Source organism: Hevea brasiliensis, chromosome 1 (genome assembly GCF_030052815.1).
Source record: "Hevea brasiliensis isolate MT/VB/25A 57/8 chromosome 1, ASM3005281v1, whole genome shotgun sequence".
Classification (NCBI taxonomy): Eukaryota; Viridiplantae; Streptophyta; class Magnoliopsida; order Malpighiales; family Euphorbiaceae; genus Hevea; species Hevea brasiliensis.
The window spans coordinates 40,037,791-40,065,494 of record NC_079493.1 but is presented as its reverse complement, the minus strand read 5'-3'; positions in this window follow the sequence as shown (position 1 = coordinate 40,065,494).

Genomic DNA, 27,704 nt, shown 5'->3' with positions numbered 1-27,704 from the left:
ATATATAGGTGTTCTGCATTTTCTCCCATACAGTGCTTCATAGGGTGCCATTTGTATGCTAGCTTGATAGCTATTGTTGTATGCAAATTCTGCCAGTGGAAGGTATCTGTCCCTTCCTTCAAACTCAATAACACAACTCCTCAGCATATCCTCGAGGACCTATCACATATGTTCGGTTATTATTATCATTATCAGTTCAATTTATTGTTTGCAATAACTCGATGAGTTTCAAAATTTACCTGGATTATTCTTTCTAAATGTCCATCCATCAGAGGATGAAAAGCCGTACTAAAATGGAGTTGTGTGCCCAAGGATTCTTGTAATTTCCTCCAAAATCTAGATGTACACCTTGGGTCTCTATCATATATAATGGAAAGCGAAATTCCATGTAGTTTAACTATCTCACTGATGTACAACTCTGATAGCTTTTCTAGTGAGTAGTCAATTTTGACTGGCAGAAAATGTGCTAATATGGTCAACCTATCCACAATCACCCATACTGCATCATGCTTCTCCTGAATGAGAGGTAGACCACTGACAAAGTCCATAGTGACTCGATCCCATTTCCATTCAGGTATGTTTATAGGCTGTAACAAACTTGATGGAACATGATGTTCTACTTTGACTTGCTGACATGTCAAGCATCTAGTTACATAGTCAGCTATGTCCTTCTTTATACCCGACCACCAGTATCGAAGTTTCAGATCATGGTACATTTTTGTGTTTCCTGGGTGCATAGCATACACACTGTTATGTACTTCTCTCATAATACTAGTTTTCAATTCTTTATCATCAGGTACACACACTCTTTCTTTATAGTACAGACACCCATTTTCTTTCACTTCATATTCAGTTTCCTTTCCCTCAGTGATTTTGCCCATAACAGCCATTAATTTCTCATCTGTCTTCTGCCCATCCTGTATCTGTTGTAATAAATTCGGCTTCACTTGCAACTCGGCCAAAATAACTCTGTCATGAGTTAAGGACAGTTGGGCATTCAGAGATCTTAATGCTACAATAGATTTTCTGCTTAAAGCATCAGTGGCTATGTTTGCCTTCTCAGGGTGGTAGTCAATCACACAATCATAATCTTTCAGGAATTCAATCCATCACCTCTGTCTCAAATTAAGTTCCTTCTGGGTTGGCAGATACTTCAGACTCTTATGGTTTGTGTATATGAAGCATTTTTCTCCATACAAGTAATGCCTCCATATCTTCAATGCAAAGATAATTGCTGCTAACTCCAAATCATGAGTAGGGTAATTCTTTTCATGTGGCCTTAACTGCTTGGAAGCATATGCGACCACTTTCCCTTCTTGCATTAGTACACACCCTAACCCATTATGTGAGGCATCACTGTAGACTATGAAGTCTTTTCCCGACACTGGCTATGTTAACACTCGTGCTTCTATCAACATAGCCTTTAGCCTCTCAAAACTGGCTTGACACTTGTCATTCCAGTCAAATTTAATATTCTTGTGTAGTAATTTGGTCATTGGAGCAACTATTAGGGAAAATCCCTTTTCAAATCTTCTATAATATCTAGCTAACCCCAAGAAACTTCTGATCTCAGTTGTATTTTTGAGAGGCTTCCATTCTATCACTGCTTCAATCTTCTTGGGATCCACTCTAATCCCTTCAGCTGATACTACATGTCCAAGGAATGCAATCTCATTCAACCAGAACTCACACTTGGATAATTTAACATATAGTTTCTTCTCTTTTACAGTCTGTAGAACAATTCTCAAATGTTCATCATGTTCTGCTTTATCCTTAGAATACACTAGGATGTCATTAATGAAGACCACTACAAACTAATCTAAGTATGGATGGAAGATACAGTTCATAAGGTCCATGAATGCTGCTGGAGCGTTTGTTAACCCAAATGGCATCACCAGGAATTCATAATGCCCATACTGGGTTCTAAATGCTGTCTTAGGCACATCTGCATCCCTAACCCTTAGTTGATGATACCCTGATCTGAGATTGATCTTAGAAAACACATCGGCTCCCTTCAACTGATCAAACAGATCGTCAATTCTGGGCAACAGATATTTGTTCTTCACTGTTACTTTGTTTAACTGCCAGTAGTCAACACATAACCTCAGTGTCCCATCTTTCTTCTTTACAAACAGTACTGAAGCTCTCCACAGTGACGCTCTAGGGCGTATAAACCCCCTTGTCTAGTAATTTTTGTAGCTAGATTTTTAATTCTTTCAATTCAACAGGTGCCATCCTATACAGTGCAATTGAAATAGAAGCTGTACCAGGCATAATCTCAATAACAAATTCAACTTCCCTTTCTGGTGGCAAACTAGGTAATTCCTCAAGAAATACCTTAGAGAAATCCCTTACCGCGGGTATGTCAGACAAGTTAAATTTACCCTGCCTAGTGTTAACCACGTGTGCAAGATAGGTTTCACACCCTTTTCTCATCCATCTCCTTGCAACTGTAGCTGAGATGACATTGGACAAGAAATCTGTCCTTTTACCCACAACTGTTTTTTCTACGTTCTCAACAGTTTTCAAAGAGATTCTCTTTAATTTACAATCTACCATTGCCTGATGATGGGATAACCAGTCCATTCCTAAAATCACATCAAACTCATGGAAAGGCAATTCGATTAAGTCTGCCGAGAACTCTTTCCCTTGAATCTTCAATGGAGAGCCCTTATATACCTTGTTTACTACCACATTGTGGCCTAGCGGATTTGTGACCAGGATGTCTTGGACGCTTTCCTCTACTGGTATTCCCTTTTCTATGGGCAGCTTGATACAAATATATGAATGAGTAGAACCTGGATCTACCAATACATGCACTGAAGTATTATAGAGGAGGAATGTACCCTTAATGACATCTGAAGCATCCTGCTCCTCCTGTGCCCTCATAGCATAGGCTCTGGCTGGTATTCTACCTTTTGCTCTCTCTACAGACTCTAATACAGGTCTCTGTGAAGTACCGGCTACCTCAGCCTTACTCGGCTTTTTACCCCTTAGAACTGGAGGGATAGGCCTAACAGTTGATACCAGAGTAGATGTAGCAGTTCTGCATGGACAATCTCGGATTAGGTGGTCTGTAGACCCACACCGTAAACAAGCACCTAACATTCTCCAACATTCCCCCTTATACCACTTTTGGCAATGTGGGCAAGCAACATATACTGTTGGGGCTGGTCTCCTGAACCTTGTCCCTGGAGAGCTAGCCACTGAAGGTGTGGACTGGCCTCTGTGACTGACCCTAACTTGGTGCTCTACTGAAACTCTGAGTACGCGAACCTCTGAATTTCTTACTAGGGGCAGAAGATGTATTGGTCTGACCCTGACTTCTTTTTTGCTGTCTGTCCCTTCTGCTCTGCTCATTTATTCTAACTTTTTCGACCTTCAGTGCGGCTTCCACTAACTTGGCAAACTTTGTAATCCCTAAGGCTGTAATCATTATTTTAATGTTATCATTGAGCCATTCCTCAAATCTCTTGCATCTCTCGGCCTCATTAGGGACTATTTCCTGCCCATAGCAGCTTAGTCTAACAAATTCTCTTTCATATTTAGCCACTGTCAGCTGTTTCTGGCGTAGAGTAATAAATTCCCTTCTCCTCTCTTTTAGGTATACACTGCCCACATATTTCTTTCTAAACTCAGTGAGAAAGAAATCCCAAGTTATTTGCTCTGGTGGCACCTCACTAGTCACTGTATCCCACCATTGGTATGCATCATCTTGCAATAGTGATACAGCATGTCACACCCTACCCCTCCATAAGGCATAACATGATCCCGTAGTATACTTAATGAATTACCAACTTCGTCTACTGATAAGCCATTAAATACACTACAAGGGATTTTAAAACTTTTCTTACTTCTTTTTATAGTGGTGAGCACTATTGACTGGTGTTAAAAAATTTTTTAACTGAAGTGAAACCAAATAACACATTTGAAGTATTAATAATTTTTGTAAAAATTTTGGCAGATTGTCATCTATATTTTGAATAAAACAATTCTTCAAAAACCTGTAAAAAGCACTTTAAATATATAATTCCTCAATCCCAAACTCCAATAATTTGTTCAACACAATAAATTTCTCAACATTATCAACTCAGTTCAATAATCAAATTTCCAGTGTTTCCAAAAAACTGAGATAAGATAAATTTATCACAATACTTTTACAGGCCAAATAGTTTACAATTTTAGTTTACAACTGCTCAAGACCAAGTACAATATATACATACAGTGCAAATACATTACAATAAAAACTACAAAATATAGTATATTCAATATACCTGGTGAAATCTCAAAATGTAGCACAAGCAGCCTACTCTACTGCTCTGTCCCTCTGTCTACCTGTGACAGCAATGAAAAAGCTATCGCTGAGTAAAATTTACTCAGTGGTGCACAATAACAATTTAAAATACTGTATATAAAACTTTTATTGACAATTTACAATTGAAATAATTCACAATTTTTCAAAACTCATATAACACAAATTTGATCAAACAATTAAATAACACAGTGTTGCCAATCAATAACACAATTTGATCAAATAACTGAATAACACAGTTTGCCAATCAATAACACAATTTAGGCCATGACACAAATTTTTCGAACATGCTATGTTGTACACCACGACAAGGCACACTCATCCCAATAATTGAAATTAATGAGGGAGGAAGCTAGCTAGATAATGAGTACTCATCCACACTCACCTCAGACTGGCAAGTCAAAGAGGAAGGAATATAATCACACTCACCCCATAAATGGAGGAGGAACATAGTAATAGTGTCATGCCAAGTGTGAATCAAAATAATTCTAAATCACAATATTAAATATTTCATACAAACCATAAATCACATTTTATCTCAAAATTTCTATTTGCAAAGTAGGCAACACAATAATTTCCAAATAATATTCCCAAAGCCAAAACAATAAAAAATTATTCATAACTCATTTCTCCAAATAAACTTTCCGGTAAAAGCAGTGAATATAAAAAAAGTATTGTGCACAGACACACTTTAAAACTATAATGTTCAATTAAAATTTTAAGTAGAAAATGAGAAATCAAAATTATTGTGCACAAACACAATTTAAAACTATAATGTTCAATTAAATTTTTAAGTAGAAAATGAGAAATCAAAATTATTGTGCACAAACCTCTAATATATGCCTCTTAGCCTTGACTCAGTGTTCCTTATGCTTCTCAATATCCTTTTCAACTAAAATACACAATTTAAAGTGTTTCAGTACTCGATGAATTTGTTTCTAACAATAAAATCCAATATTTAAATTTTCTTTATGCTATTCCCTTCAATTCATTTCATTAGTCAACCTATAATGTTGACCCTTGATGCACTCTAAGTGAGTCAATTCTAATGTTACCAATATGTCACATTTTATAGCCCTTTAGTGTTGGTATATGTTACCAATTTCATTTCCAAGTGTATTGCATCTTATTGCAATTTACCGGATTTCGGTGTGCTATTTTGACCTAGCCGGACGACCTAGTTCCCTCAGTTTTCAGGTTTCAGTCCAAACTACAAACTTGTAGGTCTATGTCTTATTGCATGCGAGGCAAAATTTCAGGTCATTCTGAGTTTTATAGACCAAGATATGGTCAATTTACTAATGCTGGACAGAATGCACTAAAATGGTAAGCTTAGGTCATTTTTAGGTCACTTTTGGTTCGGCCAGTTTTGGTACCTGAACTTGTGCAAGCTATTTAGCTTGGTTCTGGCCATTTCTGGGCTTTGGTGTCTTCATAAGAATTTTAGATCTATCTCTATACTATTCATGGTAAAAATTTTAGGTCATTTGGACCTGTTTTGGGTAAGTTATGGTCAATACACTAACTGCTGCCCAAATGGTCAATTTTCAGGCTTTCAAGTCACTAATCCGGATTTGGTCATTTTTCAAGTTATTTTCTGGACAGAATTTAGGTAGGCTTTCTTCATGAAAATTGGCAAATTTTGTGCCTAGTTTGACCTCCAATTGGCCTCATACCAATTGGAGTCACACACTTAGGGTTATAGGTCCATTTGCACACTACCTTCTACATGCTTTCCAAACACCAAATCAACACACATTCAACAACTACCTCCTCACTTCTCCATACCATTTTGCATTTGGCACTAACCAAAACCATTCAATTCTCTACATTATAGGTCAACTTGGACAGAATATAACCACTTCCAAAATACACCAAATGCAGTCACAATTCACAAGTTCAATCCCAATAATATATACACATAAATACTTCTAATTATCACACAAACTTCCATCATCAAATTACATACCTATCACTACTATTTCACACACATATATGCTACCATTCTTTTATACAATATTTCAACAACATTTCATGAATTTGAACCTTACCAATTTCCATTTTGAGGCTGCCCAAAAATTACACATACACATCAACTTCCATTTTTACTTTTCAAGCTTACAAATCAAACTTTATACATGAAAACCAACTCCAATACATTTAAACACTTAATTTAACATCTCAACAACCATTTACATGCAAAGAGAAGCTGTACATGATGAAGTTCCATGGCTGCTAAAATGCTCCATCACCAACAATTCATCAAACCTCAAAAATTCTTTCATAATTCAACTACCCACAACCTTAGTTACACTTTTAATGAAACAAGAATTGAAAATAACCACTTATCTCTTTTGGACTTCTTCAAAACTCCACCAAAACTTATCTTTCTTGCTCCCTTATTGCTGCCCAAGGTGTGTAGGCAAAGATTAATGAAGGAAGTTCAAGAATTTAGCTTGAAATGAAGGTGATCTCAAGCTTGCATGGGTGGTTTCCATGGAGGAAAGTTGGGACACCATTTTCGGCCATGGGAGAGCTTGGTGAGGATGATGAAGTGAGTGGAAGATTCTGCACTCATTTTAAGTATTAATGTATCCATTTAGTGCTCCACTAAACCTAGATTAATGATATTATAATCTAAGGTTTCAAAAATTCTAATTTTAACCTTAATTTCTCTTAATTTACATTTTATCTTTAATTCCATTTTTCATTTGATTTTCCCAAATGTAATACCATTTATTTTTCATTGACATTTAGGTCAAAAGCTAACTCTAGGTGTCAAATGACCACAATGCCCCTATTCAAGTTATATTCCCAATTTTTCGGTAACACTGAGTTTTATCATTTTCTCAATTTCTTGTTTTTCTTTGTACTAATTATTTAATTTTTCTTTGATATTTCTAATGACATTTATACTTCAATAAGTCTTTAATTATTTCTAATGACATTTATACTTTAATAAGTCTTTAATTATGTCTCAAAACTAAATTCCGAGGGTTCCCTGCAGTCCTAGGGTTGGCTATTGCTTGCGCCGTAACTTCCCCGTGCGGTTACCCATCGCTGCGGTGCTGGCTCGTTTAACTTAGTTTCATTTCATTGCTATTATTTTTTCTTTATTTTTCTCATATTTTCTTTTCTTGTATTTCATTATTTTATGTCTCCTCCCTAACAATTAAATGTAGTTCTAGGCATCCTAGCTGTTTAGACCGACACTGGTTACCAGAACAGTAGAACGCACTACCGAACATAGGAGTGTTACACAGCAGCTTCCAAATTCTACTCTGGAGTACAGTGAAGTTGTTTCAAAACTCTTCCGGTTCTGTCCAACCAGTTTTCAGCTGTGATAGAATCATCTTCCCTTTTACCCAGAAACTCCACTGCTCCAAACTTCCTGAGTTTCTCCAAATGGGATTTTTGATATGGAGGTGGTGGTGGTGGCATAACTCCTTCCATCTGTCTAAAGAGCTCAGCCATTTGCTGAAATTTGGCTGGTGCCTCTGGTACTGGTGGTGTGGCACCCCATACCCGTGTACAGTATATCCGAGTAAGTAATGTCACACGGTGTACCGGCACACTCTATTTTTACCTTAATTAATTTTCATCATAATTTTGAATATAACTTGTGAAATATAATTTATTTAAGTCATTTATTGAAATTATAATTTATTTGAGATTCCGAAAATTTTATAGAAAATCCGGCAGGGTACCGGCTAAAAATGGAGAAAACAGTTCTTCGGAACCTGTTAAAAACACTTCCAAATAATTTCCAAACAATTCCAACTTCAATTCATCAACAAAGTCTCAATAACAAAATCTCAACAACATTTCTCAATTTCAGTTCTCAATCATCCATCACATGTGATAATCAAGTATAAATCACAAATAGATATTTACTTTTCCATTCACAAATACAATTTTCATAATTTACATGAACATCCAAATACATTACATAATTCTAAATACATATGAGAAAATAAAAATTTAGTTACAAAATGACAAAATGACACCTAGTGTCCTACCAATGCACAGCAGAAGTTGAGGTGACACGGACACTGTGCAGAACTGCAGGATGGACTCACCCAGTCTGCGGTCTACTGGGCTCACGATCTGTATCTCCAGAACCTACGCGTGGCAAAAGCAACGCGCTAAGCAATAATGCTTAGTGGTGCAATAATAAAATAAAAGAAATAGCAAGAAATAAATATGTAGTGAATGTATATGTTTTATTTGTTTGGTATTGGTATATCCATTATATTCATTAACTTTGTTCACTTTCATTCATTTGGTTGCCCAAGTAACCTATACTAGACGACTGGACTGGATAACGGGTAAACTGGCACTGGGTATCTAGTACCTCGGGCCGTCACACCATCGGTCACATATGCATCTCCCGGTGTGCAACAGAACAGCTACCAAGCTGTAAATAATCTCAGGCACAAGGCCAAATCTCAATGCAAGGTCAGAATGGCTGAAAGCCATGAAATCACAGAATGGCATATTGCCATGTGCAGTACTGCTAACTGAACCCTATTGGCATGCCAAACTATCCAAACCAATCTTGTTAGGTATACTAGGGCATTTGATACTTTAAAATTCTTCAATCTTTGAATTTCAAGTTTCGGTGTCACTATTCACCTCTTTGGTCAACTAAAATGTTGACTTTTAGGTAGAAATTAGGTACATTGGTTTTGGCACTCCCAACATACCACATTTTGCATTTAAAACTTGTTGGAATTGGTCACCATTACCATTTCTAACTTAAAATTAAGAGGGCAGAAATTTCAGTTTTTGAAGCCTAGGTTTACTGTTCCATTAAGCACTGTTACAGTGGGAATTTGAAGAAATGGAAAACATGAAAGTTATTCCTTATTTTGTCTAGTTGAATTTCCTTTTTTGAATCACTCCATTTGGAGTTTTGTAGCTCCAGATATGGTCCAAAAACCATAGCTGGCCGGATTGCCAAAACTGCAGAGTTACCAAATCTACAGTACCATGAACAGTGACTGTGACTGCCATTTGGGTTAGGTTCTGGTCATAATTTGGGGTAGGTTTCTTCATGAAAGTTGTTTTTCTATGTCTTAACTTGTTTCTGTAAAAATTTCAGGTCAATTGACCATATCTACAGTGAGTTATGGCCAAATGAACAGTTACTGTTCATTTGGTCATTTCTACAGGTACTGTTGCAGGGTATTCGGATTGGGGCAAACTTTTGGTCCACTTGCTTTGGTCTTTTGGGCATGGTTTCTTCAGCAAAAATGTGCCATTATAAGCCTGGTTTCATGTTCAATTGGCCAAACACCAATTGGACCTACACAGCCAAAGATATGGCTGTCCAAGTGGGCTGGAATCTCAGCCACTCTGCTGCTGTCCCTAGGCAGCCTACACATTCACTTCGCCATGCTATATTTCAGTCCAAATTATGGTCAACTTACCTAAAATGGTCACTAATTGACCATTAAAATGTTCTCTAACAATTTCCTAAGCCAAGTCAAATTTTCACTTCTCAAAACCCTAGTTTTCATGATAAGTTTTCACAATATACCTTAATTACTAACTCATTCACTATACATGTGTATATATACCTTAAACATCATTTTAAGTCCACTCTAAGTCCATTAAAACCATCAAAGTCATTCCTTCCTTAGGGCTGCCGAAATTCATGTACACATACACATGAGTTTTTGTCCATTTGAATTACAATTTCTTAATAAATTCAAGTCCCTAATCATGAAATTAATGAGTTTTAGGGATATAGATGCACTAACCTTTAAGTGGCATAATTTTTTCCAAGCTTAACTTCACTTTCCTTCTTCTTCTTGGCTGCCAAAAGGTTATGCAAGGTGCAAGGATAAATTTTTGTAAAAGGAGTAGGAGGAATTATAGTGAAAAGAGGAGAGAATTGAAGCTTTGGTTGAAATCAATGGAGGGAGATGGGGGAAAGGGTTTCGGCTGGTTGGTCCAAAGGAAGAAGATGAATTTTCTTTTGTCTATTTTCAGCCTCTTTATTTGTTTTAAGTGTATTGGTTGTATGGTGATTGGTGGACAATTTTAAATGACATCACAATGATGTCATAAATTGCATATATTGTATTTTTCTTTTCTTTTCATCACTACTCATTTTCAATTTCATTTTTAGTAATATTTATTCATATTTTATGTCATATTAATTATTTACTTAACTGGACAAGTCGGCCAAAAATCACCTCTGAAGGCGAAATGACCAAAATGCCCTCTGTTTGGCTTAACGGGTCAAAATTGTCTGTACCGATTGAAAAATTTTTCTAGGTATTTTCTTGGCATTCTAATGCCATAGGAACCTCAATAACCCTTCTCTGGAGTCCCAAAAATTATTTTATAATTTTTCCCCCAGGTCTAGGGCTCCTAGTTGCGAGAACCGCAACTTCCCTCTGGGTTACCCATCGTTAGGGCACCGGCTTGTTTAACTTGGTTGTATTTTATTTCTAAAATTTTTACTAAATTTTTCTTATTAATATTTGAGTTAATTATGGTTCCTGAATTTAGTTTAAATATTTTTCCGGACGTTCTAGCTGTCCGGACCGACACCGGTCACCGAAATAGTAGAATGTACGGAGTTGCTACAGGGAGGGTGTTACAGGTGGAGCAGGTTCCCTCCTGTCTTCTGGCTCAGTCATAGATGGAACATGACTCTCCACATCCTCATCAACCGCTCTCTGTGATGTGGAGTCCATATTCTAATCAAAATAACCAATCAAAAGATCTGCATTAGAGTCATCTTAACACTTACAAATGCAATGCATGGTATACAATCTATATAGGTTCAGAAACGCCTAAATCGTGCTTTGATACTACTAAATGTAACACCCCTCACCCGTCTACAGTGTACCCGAGTAAGGCATGCTACACAGTGTGCCGGAGCACCTAGTCTGTGATTATCTTATTTTCTAAATACTCAATTTGGTTTAAGAAGCCTTTATGTAAAATTCATATCATATTGGTTATATTTGTATCTTATAATAAAATTGGGAGTTGCAAAATTTTTAACAATAATCCAGCAAAGTAGCTTTTGTAATTTGGACAAACAGTCCTTTTACACCTGTTAAAAACAGTTCAAGATAATATTCTCAAAATCTCAACTATTTCACAGTCTCAATATTTCACAGTCTCAATATTTCACAGTTTCAAAATACAGTCCATCGTAATTTACATTCATTCAAACACTCTCCATAAGAGTTTAATATGTACAATTTATCACAAACCTTAAAGTTTTAGAATATACAAATTACATAACAAAATGTCAAAATACAACTGATAGTCATTACACAAGATCCTAAGTCCTACCATGTATGCAGTGTAGTGCAGATGACTCTGGACTCCTGTGCAGATCTGATGTCTCACCCGGTCGTAGGTTTGCTGGGCTCCCCAGCTGTGTCTCCAATACCTACGCATAGCAAAAACAACGCGTTAAGCAATTTTGCTTAGTGGTGGCAATTATAAAGAAAAATACAATAAAATAAAATAATTTAACTGTTTATGAATTTTGGATGTGAGTATGCTTTGCAGACTAATATTTCAGTTTTGCTTATTTTGGTGGTTCTGTATTTCATTAAACTTTATTTAGTTGTCTAAAGTTAATAATGCTTAATTTAACTTCCCGTGTAGCTTATACACTGACTAGACTGAATAAATGGATATACTAGCACTGGCTGCCTAGTACCTCGGGCTGTCGCACCATCGGTCACAAAGTATCTCCCGGTGTGCAAATGGTGTGGCTAAAAAGCCATGTAATCAATTACGCAATAAGCCTAGTATAATAATAAAATCCATATGGCCATAAGCTATTAACATCACAGTGCAGCATAATAAGCTGTATAAATACAATATGGTGTGAAGCTATTTACAGAACAGCTGTCAGAATCCTATTGGCATACCAACCTATCCAAACTAGTCAACTAGACAAACTAGGGCATATTACAAATTGATTGTTTAACTCCTTATTTTTAGGGTTTACTAGTTATTATGCAATTCACAAGTCAATGCAAATGTTGACCTTTTTAGACATCATGGATAAGTTGATTTTAGTATCAACATGTTACAATTTGCATTTCAATATGCTACCAATATAGTGCAATTTACAAATCTCACAAGTTGGCATTTATTGCCAAATTATTTCTAGGCTTTATTATATAATATTGTCAATTTTTGAGTTTTTGTATGCTAGATTGATCTAGCTAAATGTCCTATTTGTCTTAGGTTTTAGCTTCTGGTCAAAGAAGAAAATTTGTAGCTCTATGTCTTATTGAACTTTTAGCACTAATTTCAAGTCATTCTGAGTTGTATAGACCAAGATATGGTCAATTTACTAAAGCTAGACATATTGCATTTTCAATGCAAATTTAGGTCATTTTTAGGTCAAGTTCAATTCTAGCAGATTTGGTACCCTAATTTGGGCAAGCAATTTGACTTGGTTTTGGTCATTTTTGAGCTTTGGTATATTCATAAGAGTTGTAGCTCTATGTCTAAACTTTCCATTGATATAAATTTTAGGTCATTGGGCCTGTTTTGAGTGAGTTATGGCCAGTTGAATTGTCACTGTTCATATGGTCAATTTATGGGTTTGCAAGGTTGCAATTCCAGATTTGGTCATTTTTAAGATTAGTTTCTAAGCAGAATTTTGGCAACATTTCTACATGAAAGTTAGCCTATTTTTTTGTCTTCTTTCACCTCCCATTGGCCTCATACCAATTGAGGTCACCGTTTTGCACTTATAACCTAATTTAGGTACTGCTAACAATACACAACCTGCATATGAAAATCACACTCCCAATTTGACAATTCTCCTCCTCTCAATACTTCAATATTCATTCATGGCACTTCTATATACATTCAACACAGTTCCAATAAAGCAATTTGGGCAGAACACTCAAGTGTTTAATGCACGCAATACACCATTAATATTTAACATTTAATTCAACCCAAATTCAATATACATCAACACCTAAATTACACATACACTTCCATGGCAATTACACATAATGCCCCCAATTCAACACCATCATAATTCATCAATAAATTTCATAAATTCACATATAATTTCATGAGGTTAAAGGCTGCCCAACATGGTAGTTTACTAAGGTATCAAAGTCCCCTTTTTAAACCCCTAAATTCAAGCACTAACATACACATACATGGACATTAACTTGCTAAAACTTCAAATTTAGTTAATCAACCTTAATTCCCATCTATTAGAGGTGAGAAAAACTCAAACAAACCAAGCTTTCATGGCTGCCGAAAATGGCTCCATCCACTTACTCAACAATTCAACAAAGTTTCTTCACCAAACAACATTCCTCAACCTAAACACCATTTTTATTAAAGGAAGGAGAAGGAATTAGACACTTACCTTTTAAGAGTTTGTTAAAAACTCACTAAATCCCTTCCTTCTTGCTCCCTAAAGCTTCCTCAAGGTGAGTGTGTAAGCTTTAATGAAGAAACCAAGTGGAAATAATGGCTAAATCAATGGTGTATGAGCTTTCTCACTTTCGGCCATGGAGTTTCTTTCATGGAGGTATTTGGCTGGTTATTTCTCAAGGTTGAAGATGAGTATTCTGCTGTCCCAAAGTCTTATATATGTGTCCCAATTTATGAGTTAGTGGAGCGCTAACTTTAATTTAATGTTTAATTATTCAAAGTTTCATAATTTACATTTATGCCCCATTTCCTTCACTATTAATATAATGTACCACATTTTAATTTTTCATGATATTTTCAAAGTGTAATACCACTTATTTTTAATGGAAATTGAGGTCAAAAGGTAACTCTAGGTGTCAAATAACCAAAATGGCCTTCTTCGGGTTGTATTCTCGATTTTTCGGTAACACCGATTTTTGTCGGTTTCTCGATTTTTCATTATTTTCTTTGTACTAATTTATTAATTTTCTTTGATATTTCTAATATCAATTACACCTCAATAAACCTTTAATTATATCCCAAAATTTAATTCCGAGGGTTCTTCGCGATCATGGGGTTGGCGATTGCCTTCGCCGTAACTTCCCGGTGCGGTCACCCATCGCTACTGTGCCGGCGCATTTAACCTAGTTTCATTTTCTCTCTTTTATTTTTAATTAATTTTTCTTGTATTTTCTTTTTATTTATTTCATCATTATATGTCTATTCACTATCACCGAAGCATAGTTCCAGACATCCTGACTTATCCGGACAGACATTAGGTCACTGGAGCAGCAGAATGTACAGACTGCGTACAGTGAGGATGTTGCAATATTGCATTAGTTAAGTTGAGCCCACTAAGTCAGTGAGTATGGAAGTTTAAACCTTGATAACCTTAGGTACATCCATTCTTGATCACCAAAGTACCCACATACTCACAACATCATATTCTTTAACAATTAAATTTAGAAAATCTCTTAGACCATAAAAACCATCCCTATGTAACCATAGCCGACAGTTTAAGTGTCTAAAATTTTCAAATTCAATTGCCCTAGTGGAGAGCCATGCTATAATTACCATAATTATATCATTACCAACTTAATTATTTGATTGGAAGATTTTATGGTCAGCTTAATTACTATTAAGGTCTCACTTTGCACATTATACATTTGGGATGCATATATCACATACAAGCATCCATTCATACACATCTCATGCATATATGGATAATTCAATAAAATGGCATAATTATGGACTTTCTAAGGGATTCAATTCTGAGCCACCAAGAATTGAATAAGGCATTTCCTAGGTGTATTTCATCTATTCTATTATAAGAGATGCTGAAGGAGTACATAAATCAACCCTTGATCTTGATATCCTCCCACTGGTCCCACCAATGCTCTTAATCTTCTCGTCCTTCTTATAATTCAATTATAAAGTAACCCTTGGCATACCAAGGTGAATTTACAAGAATTTGGAATTTAGAGTCTTTAAATAAATGAAATTACATCCTATGTAATATAACGCTTATATTACATGCCACTATTAATAAAATTAATTATTACATCTCAAAAAAATAAAATAAAAGAATTAAATCTAATCACATTGGTCTTTTATTGTCCATGATCATCCATCATACATATTAACATTTAACAATTAAACATAAATATACATGCATAATCAAATTGAATATCATATACCCAATTTATAACTCGATTTGAATCTCATTCAAATTAATTTTAAATTTTAGGAACTTTTCCCAAATTTAATTTTCATGAAAACAACTTTCAAAATTTATTTGCATGATTGGAAATCCTAATTAAACTATTTAATTAGGTCTATGAACAAATTACACAACAATTGCATAAAAACCCTTAAAATTAGCCAAAACACGCCCTTTACATGTAAAACATGCCCCATGTTCATTAACACGGCCTGTGTAACCAATACACGGCCTGAGGCGCTGAATTACATGAGTTGTGTCATGCAACATGCCTCTGGGCATGCAAAAGCATGGGCTATATAACCTTCTGCCCAAGCTGTGTGCTATAAAGCTAGAAACATGGCCCGTGGCCTGGGACACACCCAGGTCATGTTTCTTGCGGTAATAAGGTTTTCTTAGGGTTTTTTTTCAATCCGAATCTCATTTAAATTAACCCAAACCTCATCCAATCACACAATTAAGTCCCATAATCAATCTTAATGGAAAATATAGTGGCTCTGATATTAATTATTGGCATTGGGAAGCGTGTTTAGGGCCTTAGAGGATGGATTTCAAAAATTTTTCTCTAGGGTTTCATGTATACATATAAGTGTATTATGATCCTAGCCAATTAAAGCATGTCAAAACACTCTTCTAACATGCATTTGGGATTCATTTGCCATCAAGGATTGAGGTTTAACATTTAAACCTACTAAACCCTAACTAAAAGAGGGATTGAAGAATACTAACCTCAAAGGCGCAGAATCACACTTCCTATTCCCTTTGGTAGTCTCCAAGAGCTTTAATTGAGTCTCCTCTAGCTTGTCCACCACAAGCTCCACCAAGATCACCTTAGGCAGGCCCAAATCCTCTCTTTGATGCTTGCTAACCACTAACAATTAGGGTATGTGTCTTTAGGCTATGTTCTAATGGATGTAGGTGGCTACAAACAATTTCTAGAACTTTTGATTCAAGAGCAATTGAGCTTTTTCTCAAGAATCAATGGAGAAAAATTAAGAGAGAGAAAGAACTCCCTTGTGCCTTCCAAGGTGGGAAGGTAGAAGAAGAAAAAATTTTCTTCTTATAATGTATTTATGTGCAAGAGACAAAAAACATTAAGTAAGTGCCACATGTCATAATCCCATTTAATCTTGCTTTTATGTTGTCTTAATCTTATTAAGGCAAGTGTCAAGCCAAGATTAAATTATCAAATATCATCTTCCATCACATGGAAGACAAATGGCATACTATTTGAGTGCCACATATCACCATCACATGGTACCACGTGTTACCTTGTAAAATTACCAAAATGCCCTTGTATGCATTTTTGAGTTCTCACCTCAAAATTGTAATTTCTCCCTCAAATTAATTTATATAACATATAAATTAATTAATTAATCTCCATTAATTAATTTCATAATTAAATTCATACTTAAACTCTTTAAATATAAATCCAATTTATTTAATACATCCAATATCCTAGATTTGGTTTCAAGTCATGCTAGGGACTTTACAATCTTATTACAAATCAAATCTATTTAATTAATTAATGAAACTCTTTAATTAATCAATTAAATCATAATTAACTTGGTGATTAACTTGTATAAGTGTGTGACTTACTGGGCTCATTACTAATTGGCAATGAGAAATGATATCAACTCTTAATATCATTGGAACTCTTCCTCACCTTAAATGATTTCTCTAAATCATTTTAGGCATCTCATAGACCATGGTTGACACCTAGCATAGCATGCTATGGCCACCCAATTAGTAATAAGGAATACCTTAAATATGAATCCTTAGTCATATGTCATCATGCACTAAAATCCTTCCGTATTATGTCCCAATCCCATTAAGAGTCATGGTAAAGTCAAACCCCTTATCATGGAATCTTATGCACTCATTTCAAATCTGATTCTTGAAATTTAAGACTTTACCATAAGGAAATACCTTTCTTGACAAAGTCATCTATCCTACCTAGGAACTTAATCTTGTCAAGAACAGCTCAAATTCGCATAAGACTTTTAACCCTGTTTACTCAAGGCTACGGATCCCCTCTTGACTAAACACCTGTCTCAACATATAACTAATCTGAGCCAACACACACCAGAATATCTATACACATTATAGATATGTAAATGGTATCAAACTCAAACCACCTATATAAGAGACAATCATGTCATCTCAGGTTTGAGGACTATATGCACTAGTATGACACAAATAACATTTTATTGACTCGAGTAAATGCCATGTTCATGTTATCTGAATGTCACAAGTTCGACCTACTTATCTCATAAGTGCCCACTGTGTTTATCTCGATATCTCATATCAGATGGCATGAGACTCACTATTCCATATACATCAGTATCTCATATTGATCAATGGAGATAAATAGAGGTGACAGCTCTTTGGATATAATGTGCCACCAAAATATCCTTCAGCTGCAAACTCTGATTTATAGCATATGTCCCATATATTCTATCACTCATATTCTTATCTCATAGGAATAGAATATATAACATATTGCTAATGGAAAATTTCAAATAAATATGATATTAAACATACACAACATTTAAATGAAATGTTTATTGCCATCAAAATATATATAATGTTATTTATAAGTTATAAGATTAGTGCATGCTCTAGGGAACACAGAACTAACAAAATGTCCCTCTTTGCCTTTACCTCTGTGCTGATTCTTGATCTTTACTTTATTACCCACGGAAAGTTCAACAACTCTCTGCTAAGCAAAATGCTTAGTGGTGCTATAATTTGATGATGTTATGTCATGCAATATATATATATATATATATGAAAAATTCATAACAATCGTGTAACTATATTTCCAACAAGTCTAATGGAATGGTAAAATGCACAATTTCCACAATTTAACATGATATGCCATAGCATATGGTCACATAAACATTACATATTTGATATAATAATTGTCCACATTCAAAGAAAAGCATTTATAATATCATGGTTACATAACCTTTTTCATTTATTTTCCTTAGCCCACTTGCAATGTCTAGACAATATATGCGACAAGTATCCTCATGGCTCTTAGCTAAGCACCATCCTTTTAGCATAAAGCCAAGCATAATCCTTATGGCATGTAGCCATGTATAATCCTCATGGCATGTAGCCAAGTATGATCCTCATGGCATATAGCCAAGTAAAATCCTCATGGCATGTAGCCATGTATAGTCCTCATGGCATGTAGCCAAGTTATTGTGCACAATCTCAATTATTGACTTGTCAATTCCTCATGTCACCTATTCTTAAACTTGTAATGGGCATAAACACTTTCAATATTGCATGTATTTAGCTCAACTAGAGCAACACTTACTGATTTCCCCTTAATTATCACTCATATATAAACAAATTCATTAAAGTTCCACAAATGAGATTTTTTAGTCAATTCTGGCAGCCAGATGCAGTGAATTCAAAATTCTACCAAAAATTATAGAAACAGAGTTTCATTACCATATTTTCCAGAGTTCAACTTTCATATGTCTATTTCACTTTTCAATTTGAATCACATTAAAATCATAACTACACTTCAAGATATAAATAAAAATGTGCAACCTGTTCTAGTTTCATTTGCACTCAAAGTAGTAACAGGACAAGTAAAAATTTCCCTATGCAAAAGGCAAAATTTATTCTTAGCCATAACTATAAAGTTTTAGGGCGTTCATTAAGCTTTCCAATGACTTAAGAATCACAATATTTCAAGTTTTGTAGCACAAGATATGAATTTTTGAATTTAACTATCATGTCCTAGAAACTATCAGATCAATTTTCGATATTTGAATAGTAAAATGTTTTGCCCTCAAACACAATCTTTACATGAGAATAATGTCACACCTTACCCCTCTATAAGGCATAACATGATCCCGTAGAATACTTAATGAACTACCGAACTTCACCTACCGATAACTCATTAAGTACCCTACAAGGGATTTTAAAACAATTTTCTTACATTTTGAAAGTGGTGAGCATTTTGGTAGGAATTAAAAACCATTTATTCAAAGTTTAAATATTAGTAAAAATTTTTGTCTATTTAAATTTTGCTGCAAATTTTATAAAAATTTTGACAGAGTTCAATTTGTAATTGGAGGAAACAGTTCTTTAAATACCTGAGAAAAACACTTCCAAAAATTTTTCACAACTCCCAACCTCCAATAAACCTCAATTCAACTCAATTCAAAACACTTCAAAGTAATTCCACAATACAAATCAAAATTCATCATCTCAAAGTATTTAATACTTCATTCACAAGGCAAAAAACATGAAATTCATATGTACAAATATTAAATTTACAGAAGAAAATCCAAAAATAATATTATTACAATTTATTTACAACTGCTCAACTTACATTGATACAAACAACATTTTTATATTTACATCAAAATTATCTACAAGGGTATAAAATAATACCCGTACAAAATGGTTGATATGGTCCACAATTCGATAGCAGCTCACTCTGCTGCTTTCTCCTTGCTCTTATCTGCGACAGCAAAATAAGCTATCGCTGAGTATAAACATACTTAGTGGTGCACAATAAAAATTTAAAATGCAATACATAAATCATTCATTGGTAAAACAAAATTTAAATATTTCTCAAATTATCAAAGCTCATAATAACACAATTTAGTCAAACAATTTCATAAGCACAGTGTTGCCAAAGTCATACACAACTTAAGCCATGACACAAAATTTCCGATCAATGCCGTGTTGTACACCATGACAAAGCAATCTACAACCCCATTAATCGAAATCAATGAGGGAGGTGGCTAGCTAGCTAATTAGTACTCATCCGATCTCAACCTCAACTGGCAAGCCAGAGAGGAGGAAAATAAACGATCTCAACCCCATAAATGGAGGAGGAATAGTGTGATACTGTCATGCTAAGTGTGAACACAAAATCAATTCAAAACAATTTATTCAAATAATTTATGAAAAATCTAATCAATTTCCAAAGTCATACTTGCGATTATAAAATGGCAACACAGTACATAATTAACCACAGAAGTCAAATTTTTGAGAATAAAATATTTAAACAAGAATTATTGTGCACAAACCTGACGTGAGTCGCCTCTAGGCCTTAACTCAGTCTCTCAGAGCTTCCAAATCTTTTTCAGCTGAAACACACAGTTTCATAGTGTTTCAGTACCATAACTTAACATAAGTCCGAAAATAAATTTAACTTTATTTTTACTAGTTCTATTGCGTTAAATTCGACGTTCTCGAAGTTTTTGTGTTTCGGGTTACTATTCACTACACTATTCAAGTCAAATTGTTGACTTTTTAAGACTTAATAGGTATGGGAACTCCAACTTCACCCACATACCACATTTTGGTCATTAAATTTGTTGGTTTTGGTCATTTTCTCAAAGCTTAAATCCTTTTGGCCAAATTGTCAAATTTTCAGTTTTGGTGCTCCAAGTTGTACTATTCCATTGGTAATATTACTGTTGGAATTCGATAAAACTTCCTTCATAGAAAATGTTCCTTATTGTCTTAAGTTTATTCTCATTTTTGGATCACCTCAATTGGAGTTTTGTAGCTCAAGTTATGGTCCTTTGAATCAGGGCTGCCGGATGGAAAATAACCCAGATTTTTTGGGCAAATTTTGGTGCTGGCAGATTTGAGTCACGAACTTGGGGTGGCCAAATGGCTTGGATGCTGGCAGACTTTGGACTTGTGTTCTTCATGAACGTTTTAGGTCTATATCTCATCTAACCTCTGGTAAAATTTCAGGTCATTTTGACCTGTCTAACTCGAGTTATGACCAAATGAATAAACACTGTTTATTTGGTCAGTTTGTACAGTGGCAGACTGCTCTTATTCAACTTTGGTCAATTTGTTCACTAGGTTTTGGTCACTTTTTGAGCATGGTTCCTAAATGAAAATTGTGTCATTTTATGTGTATTTTCATCCCCAATTGGTGCCATATCAATTGGACTTGTAAAATTTCACTTTTTGTCCTTCAAAGTTGACTTGGTCATGCTGCCAGCAGCATGACCATACAACCTCCGAATTTAGCTTCCATTCCAACCATTCCCACACACCTCATTTGGTCATAATTGACCATTTCTCACTTCACAATAGGTCAAACACACAATTTACTCACTTCTTCAAATTTTTGCTTCAAAACCCTAAGTCCCAAAACCCTAACTCACCTAATTTATTGCATTTTACTAATTCCAACCATACAAACACAATTCCTCAACTTATTCAAGCTTTCTAACATATTTCATTCAATCAAACTCATGCAATACTCACCCCTACATAGGCTGGATGAAAATTCAGTTTGGTCCTTCCCCATATTTTTTGTAACACCCCTCACCCGTCTAGAATATAGCCGAGCAAGGCGTGCTACACGGCGTGCCGGAACACCTAGTCTGTGATTATTTCATTTCTTTAACTCAATTTGATTTTAAGAAGTCTTTTATGTAATATTCATATCATGCTGATACTATTGTCATACTTTGATAAAATCAGTATTTCAAGATTGGTAATAAAAATTTGGCAAGGTGCCGTCTATATTTAGGACAAACTGTCCTTCCAAACCTGTTGAAGACAGTTTAATATGATGATATCAAAATCTCAAATATTTCACAGTCTCTATTTCTCAGTAAAGTCAATAGACTTTTACAGTCATTAAACAATTCCATAATACAGTCCATAATAATTTAAATATATACAGAAAATCTCCATGTTATTTAATATGTATAAAATATTTCAAACTTTAGAGCTTTCATAACATTACAAAATACAGGGCCGATTTTCAAATATACAACAAAAGTATAAAATACAAGATATCCTAAGTCCTACCATGTATGCAATGCAGTGTAAATGACTCTGGACTCCTGTGCAGATCTGATGTCTCACCCGGTCGTAGGTCTGTTGGGCTCCCTAGCTGTGTCTCCAATACCTACGCGTTACAAAAGCAACGCGCTAAGCAATTTTGCTTAGTCGTGCCAAATATAAAGAAATATACACTAAAATAAAGTAAATAAAGTGTTTACGAATTTTTGGTGGTGCTATATGTCAGTAGACTGGATTTATGTATTTGAATTTTTAATAGTACTTGGATTACTGCTCGTGTAGCCTATATACTGACCAGACTGGATAAACGGATATACTAGCACTGGGTACCTAGTACCTCGGGCCGTCACACCATCGGTCACAAAGTGTCTCTCGGTGTGCAAATAGCGTGGCTAAAAAGCCATATAATCAATCTAGCGATAAGCCAAAAATAAATACATAATATGTATAGTCGTAGGCTATTAAAGTCACAGTGCGGCATAATAAGCCGTAAAAACACAGTTTGGCATGAAGCCATTTACAAAATAGCTGTCAGAATCCTATTGGCATGCCAACCTATCCATACTAGTCAACTAGGCAAACTAGGGCACATTATAAATTAATTGTTTAATTCTTCAATCCTTGGAGTTTACTAACTATTATATAATTCACAAGTCAATGCATATGTTGACCTTTTTAGGTAATATGGATAAGTTGTTTCTAGCATCAAATGTCAAAATTTATATCTCAATATGCTGCCAATATAGTGCAATTTACCATTTTTACAAGTTGGTGTTCATTGCCAAAATGCTTCAAGCATCACTGTATGCAAAATGTCAAATTCTCAATTTTTGTGTGCTAGATTGGTCTAGCTTAAAGTCCTATTTTCCTTGGTTTTTAGCTTCTGGTCAAAGAATTAAAATTGTAGCTCTATGTCTTATTGCACGCGGGGCAAAATTTCAGGTCATTCCGAGTTGTGTAGACCAAGATATGGTCAATTTGCTAAAGCTGGACAGATTGCACTTTTGGTGCAAAATTTGGTAAAATTTTAGGTCACTTTTGGTTCGGCAGTTTTTGTGCCCGAAATTGTGCAAGCCATTTGACTTGGTTCTGGTCATTTATGGGCTTTGGTGTCTTCATAAGACTTGTAGATATAGGTCTTAACTATTCATGGTCAAAATTTCAGGTCAATTGGACCTGTTTTGAGTGAGTTATGGCCTAAACACTAACTGCTGCCCAAATGGTCAGTTTTCAGGCCTCAAATGCACTAATCCGGATTTGGTCACTTTTTAAGGTCAGTTTCTAGGCAGAATTTTGGCAACATTTCTACATGAAAGTTGGCTTATTTGGTGTCTAGTTTCACCCCATATTGGCCTCATACCAATTGGGTTCACAGTTTGGCACTTATGGCCTAATTTTGGTGCTGTCCTCAATACATAACCTGCACAAAGCTCATACACTCCCAATTTAATGTTTCTTCTCCTCCTCATTACTACAATATTCAATCAACAACACTTCCATACATATATTGTACACAATTCCAGCAAAAATTCTGGGCAGAATACTCAAGTCCACAAGGCACACAATACACCATTAAACTTTAATATTTACATCCACCCAAATTCAACATACTTCAATGTTAATATTACACATATACTTCTACATATTCATACTTCAATATCACTTACACTTGCTGCCCACAATTTAACATTAACATATATCATTAATAGCCACATGTTCACACACAAATTCTTGCTATTAGGGGCTGCCAAACATGGCAGTTTGCTCAAGGCATCAAGGTTCCATTTCACACCTTTAATCTAAACACTACATGCATATACTTATGCACAAACTGACTACAACTTTCATTTGAATTAATCAACCTTCATTTTCATTCATTAGAAGTAAAAATAACTCAAGCTCAACAGGGGTTCATGGCTGCCGAAAATGGACAAGTCCATTTCTCACTATTTCTTTCATTTCTCTTCACCAAAACACTCACCTCAACCTAAACACTAGCTTTACTAAAGCAAGGGAGAGGTTTTGGACACTTACAACTTTTGGAGCTTATCAAAACTTCACCAAATCTGGTTTTTCTTGTTGCCAATATCTTCCCCAAGGTGAGTAGGCAAGCTTTAATGAAGGAAAGAAGTGGAAAGGATGGCTTGATCATGCACCCATGGAGGTTGCATGTGGGGTGGCCATGGTGATTTCCATGGTGGAATTCATTACGGCAAAGTAAAATGGGCTGATGAAGAAGATGATGGTGAGTGCTATCTGCTGTCCCAAGGCTGTGATAAGGGTCCCAATATCCAAGTTAGTGGAGCACTAACTTGGATTTTAATGTTAATTATTCAAAGTTTCATAAATTGGATTTTATCCCCCATTTCTTTCACTATTCTTATAATGTATCACAATTTAATTTTTTTCATGACATTTTCTAAGTGTAATATCATTTATTTTTAATGGAGATTGAGGTCAAAAGGCAACACTATGTGTCAAATGACCAAAATACCCCACTTCGGTTTATATTCCTGATTTTTCGGTAACACCGATTTTTGTCTGTTTCTCGATTTTTCATTTTTCTTTGTACTAATTTATTAATTTTTCTTTGATATTTCTAGTGTCAATTACATTTCAATAAATCTTTATTTATGTCTCAAAATTATATTCAGAGGGTTCCCCGCGATCCTGGGGTTGGCAACTGTGACACCCCTTACCCGTCTACAGTGTAGCCGAGCAAGCTATGCCACACGGTGTACCAGCACACTCTATTTTACCTTAATTAATTTTTGTCAAGGTTTTGAATATAGTTTGTGAAATATAGTTCATTTATTGAAATTATAATTTATTTGGGGTTCCGAAAATTTTATAGAAAATCCGGCAGAGTACCGGCTAAAAATGGAGAAAACAGTTCTTCGGAACCTGTTAAAAACACTTCCAAAATTTGTATTCAATCCTCTCAAACTCCAATATCCAAAATCTCAACAATATTTCTTAATTTCAATTCTCAATAACCTTTTCATTTCTCAAACATCCATTTCTCATAATACTCATATACAAGCAATAAATAAATGCTCAAATTTTGCATTCATAGTCATAACTTTCATTATTTACATGAACATCAAAATATATTACATAAGTTCAAATACATATGAGAAAGTAAAAATTTGCTACAAAATATCAAAATGACACCTAGTGTCCTACCAATGCAACTGCAGGTTGAGGTGACAAGGACACGTGCGTAATCTGCAGGATGGACTCACCCAGTCTATGGTCTACTGGGCTCACGATCGGGATCTCCAGTACCTACGCGTGGCAAAAGGAACGCGCTAAGCAATAATGCTTAGTGGTGCAATAATATAATAAAAGAAAATAGCAAGAATTTAAATGTGTAGTGAATGTATATGTTTTATTTGTTTGGTATTTGTATATCATTTACTTTGTCCACTTTTGTTCATTTGGTTGCCCCAAGTAACCTACACTAGACGACTGGACTGGATAACGGGTAAACTAGCACTGGGTATCTAGTACCTTGGGCCATCACACCATCGGTCACATATGCATCTCCCGGTGTGCAACAGAACAGCTAATAAGCTGTAATAACATCAGGCACAAGGCCAAGTCTCAATACAAAGTCAGAATGGCTAAAAGCCATGAAATCACGGAATGGCATATTGCCATGTGCAGTACTGCTAACTGAACCCTATTGGCATGCCAAATTATCCAAACCAATCTTATTAGGTATACTAGGGCATTCGATACTTTAAAATTCTTCAATTTTTGAATTTCAAGTTTCGGTGTTACTATTCACCTCTATGGTCAACTAAAATGTTGACTTTTAGGTAGAAATTAGGTACATTGGTTTTGGCACTCCCAACATACCACATTTTGCCTTAAAAACTTGTTGGAATTGGTCACCATTACCATTTCTAATTTAAAACCAAGAGGGCAGAAAATTTCAGTTTTTGAAGCATATGTTTACTGTTCCATTAAACATTGTTGCAGTGGGAATTTGAAGAAATGACAAACATGAAAGTTGTTTCTTATTTTGTCTAGTTGAATTTCCTTTTTTGAATCACTCCATTTGGAGTTTTTAGCCTCCAGATATGGCTCAAAAACCACAGCTGGCCGGATTGCCAATCTGCAGAATTGACCATATCTACAGTAATATGAACAATGATTGTGATTGCAGTTTTGAATTGGTTCTGGCCATAATTTGGGGTAGGTTTCTTCATGAAAGTTGTTTTTCTATGTCTTAACTTGTTGCTGTAAAAATTTCAGGGCAATTGACCAAATCTACAGTGAGTTATGGCCAAATGAACAGTTACTGTTCATTTGGTCATTCTGCAGAATCAGTTGCAGGGTATCCGGATTGGGGCCAAGTTTTGGTCCTCTTGCTTTGGTCTTTTGGGCATGGTTTCTTCAGAAAAAATGTGCCATTATAAGCCTAGTTTCATGTCCAATTGGCCAAACACCAATTGGACCAACACAGCCAAAGTTATGGCTGTGTAATTAGACTGAAATTTCAGTCCATTGCTGCTGTCTTTAGGCAGCATAGTCATTCTCTTTTCCAAGCCATTTTTCAGTCCAATTTATGGTCAACATACCTCAAATGGTCACTAATTGACCATTAGAGTGTTATTTAACAGTTTCATAAGCTAAGTCAAAGTTTCACTTCTCAAAACCCTAATGTCCAACTCAATTTACCCATAAACCTCAATTAGCACACTAGTTCAACATCCATGCGTATTCATACCTTAAACACCATTTCTAGCTCACTTTAAGTCCATTAAAACAATCAAAACCATTCCTCTATTAGGGCTGCCGAATTCTATGGTGGACATACACATGAATTTGTTTCATTTATTTCACAATTTCTCATCCATTACAAGCCTCAATCATGGAATTAATGAGTTTTAACTACATATATGCACTAACCTCTTGTAGGGAGATTTTTCCCAAGCTCCAAACTTCACTTTCCTTCTTCTTCTTGGCTGCCAAAAGCTTCCCCAAGTGATATGGTCAAGGTTTAATGAAAGGGGTTAGGGTTTAGTGGTGTAACAAAGGGAGCAATTAAGCTTGATTGAAAAAAAATCAATGGAGGGGTCTAGGGCATGTTTCGGCTGGCTTTTGGGGAGGGAGATGGCTGCTGCAATTTTTGTTATTTTGGTCTTCTTTTAGTCTCTTTTATTTGTTAGTCAATTAGTTGCTTAAGTGTGATTGGTGGAAAATTTTAAATGACATCACAATGATGTCATAAATAAGTCTTTTTCCCATTTTCCTTTCTTTTCTCCACTACTCATTTTCAATTTAATTTCTAGTAATGTTTATTCATATTTTATGTCATATTAATTATTTACTCAACTGGACAAGTCAGCCAAAAATCACCTCTGAAGGCGAAATAACCAAAATGCCCTCCGTTTGGCTTAACGCGTTAAAATTGTCTGT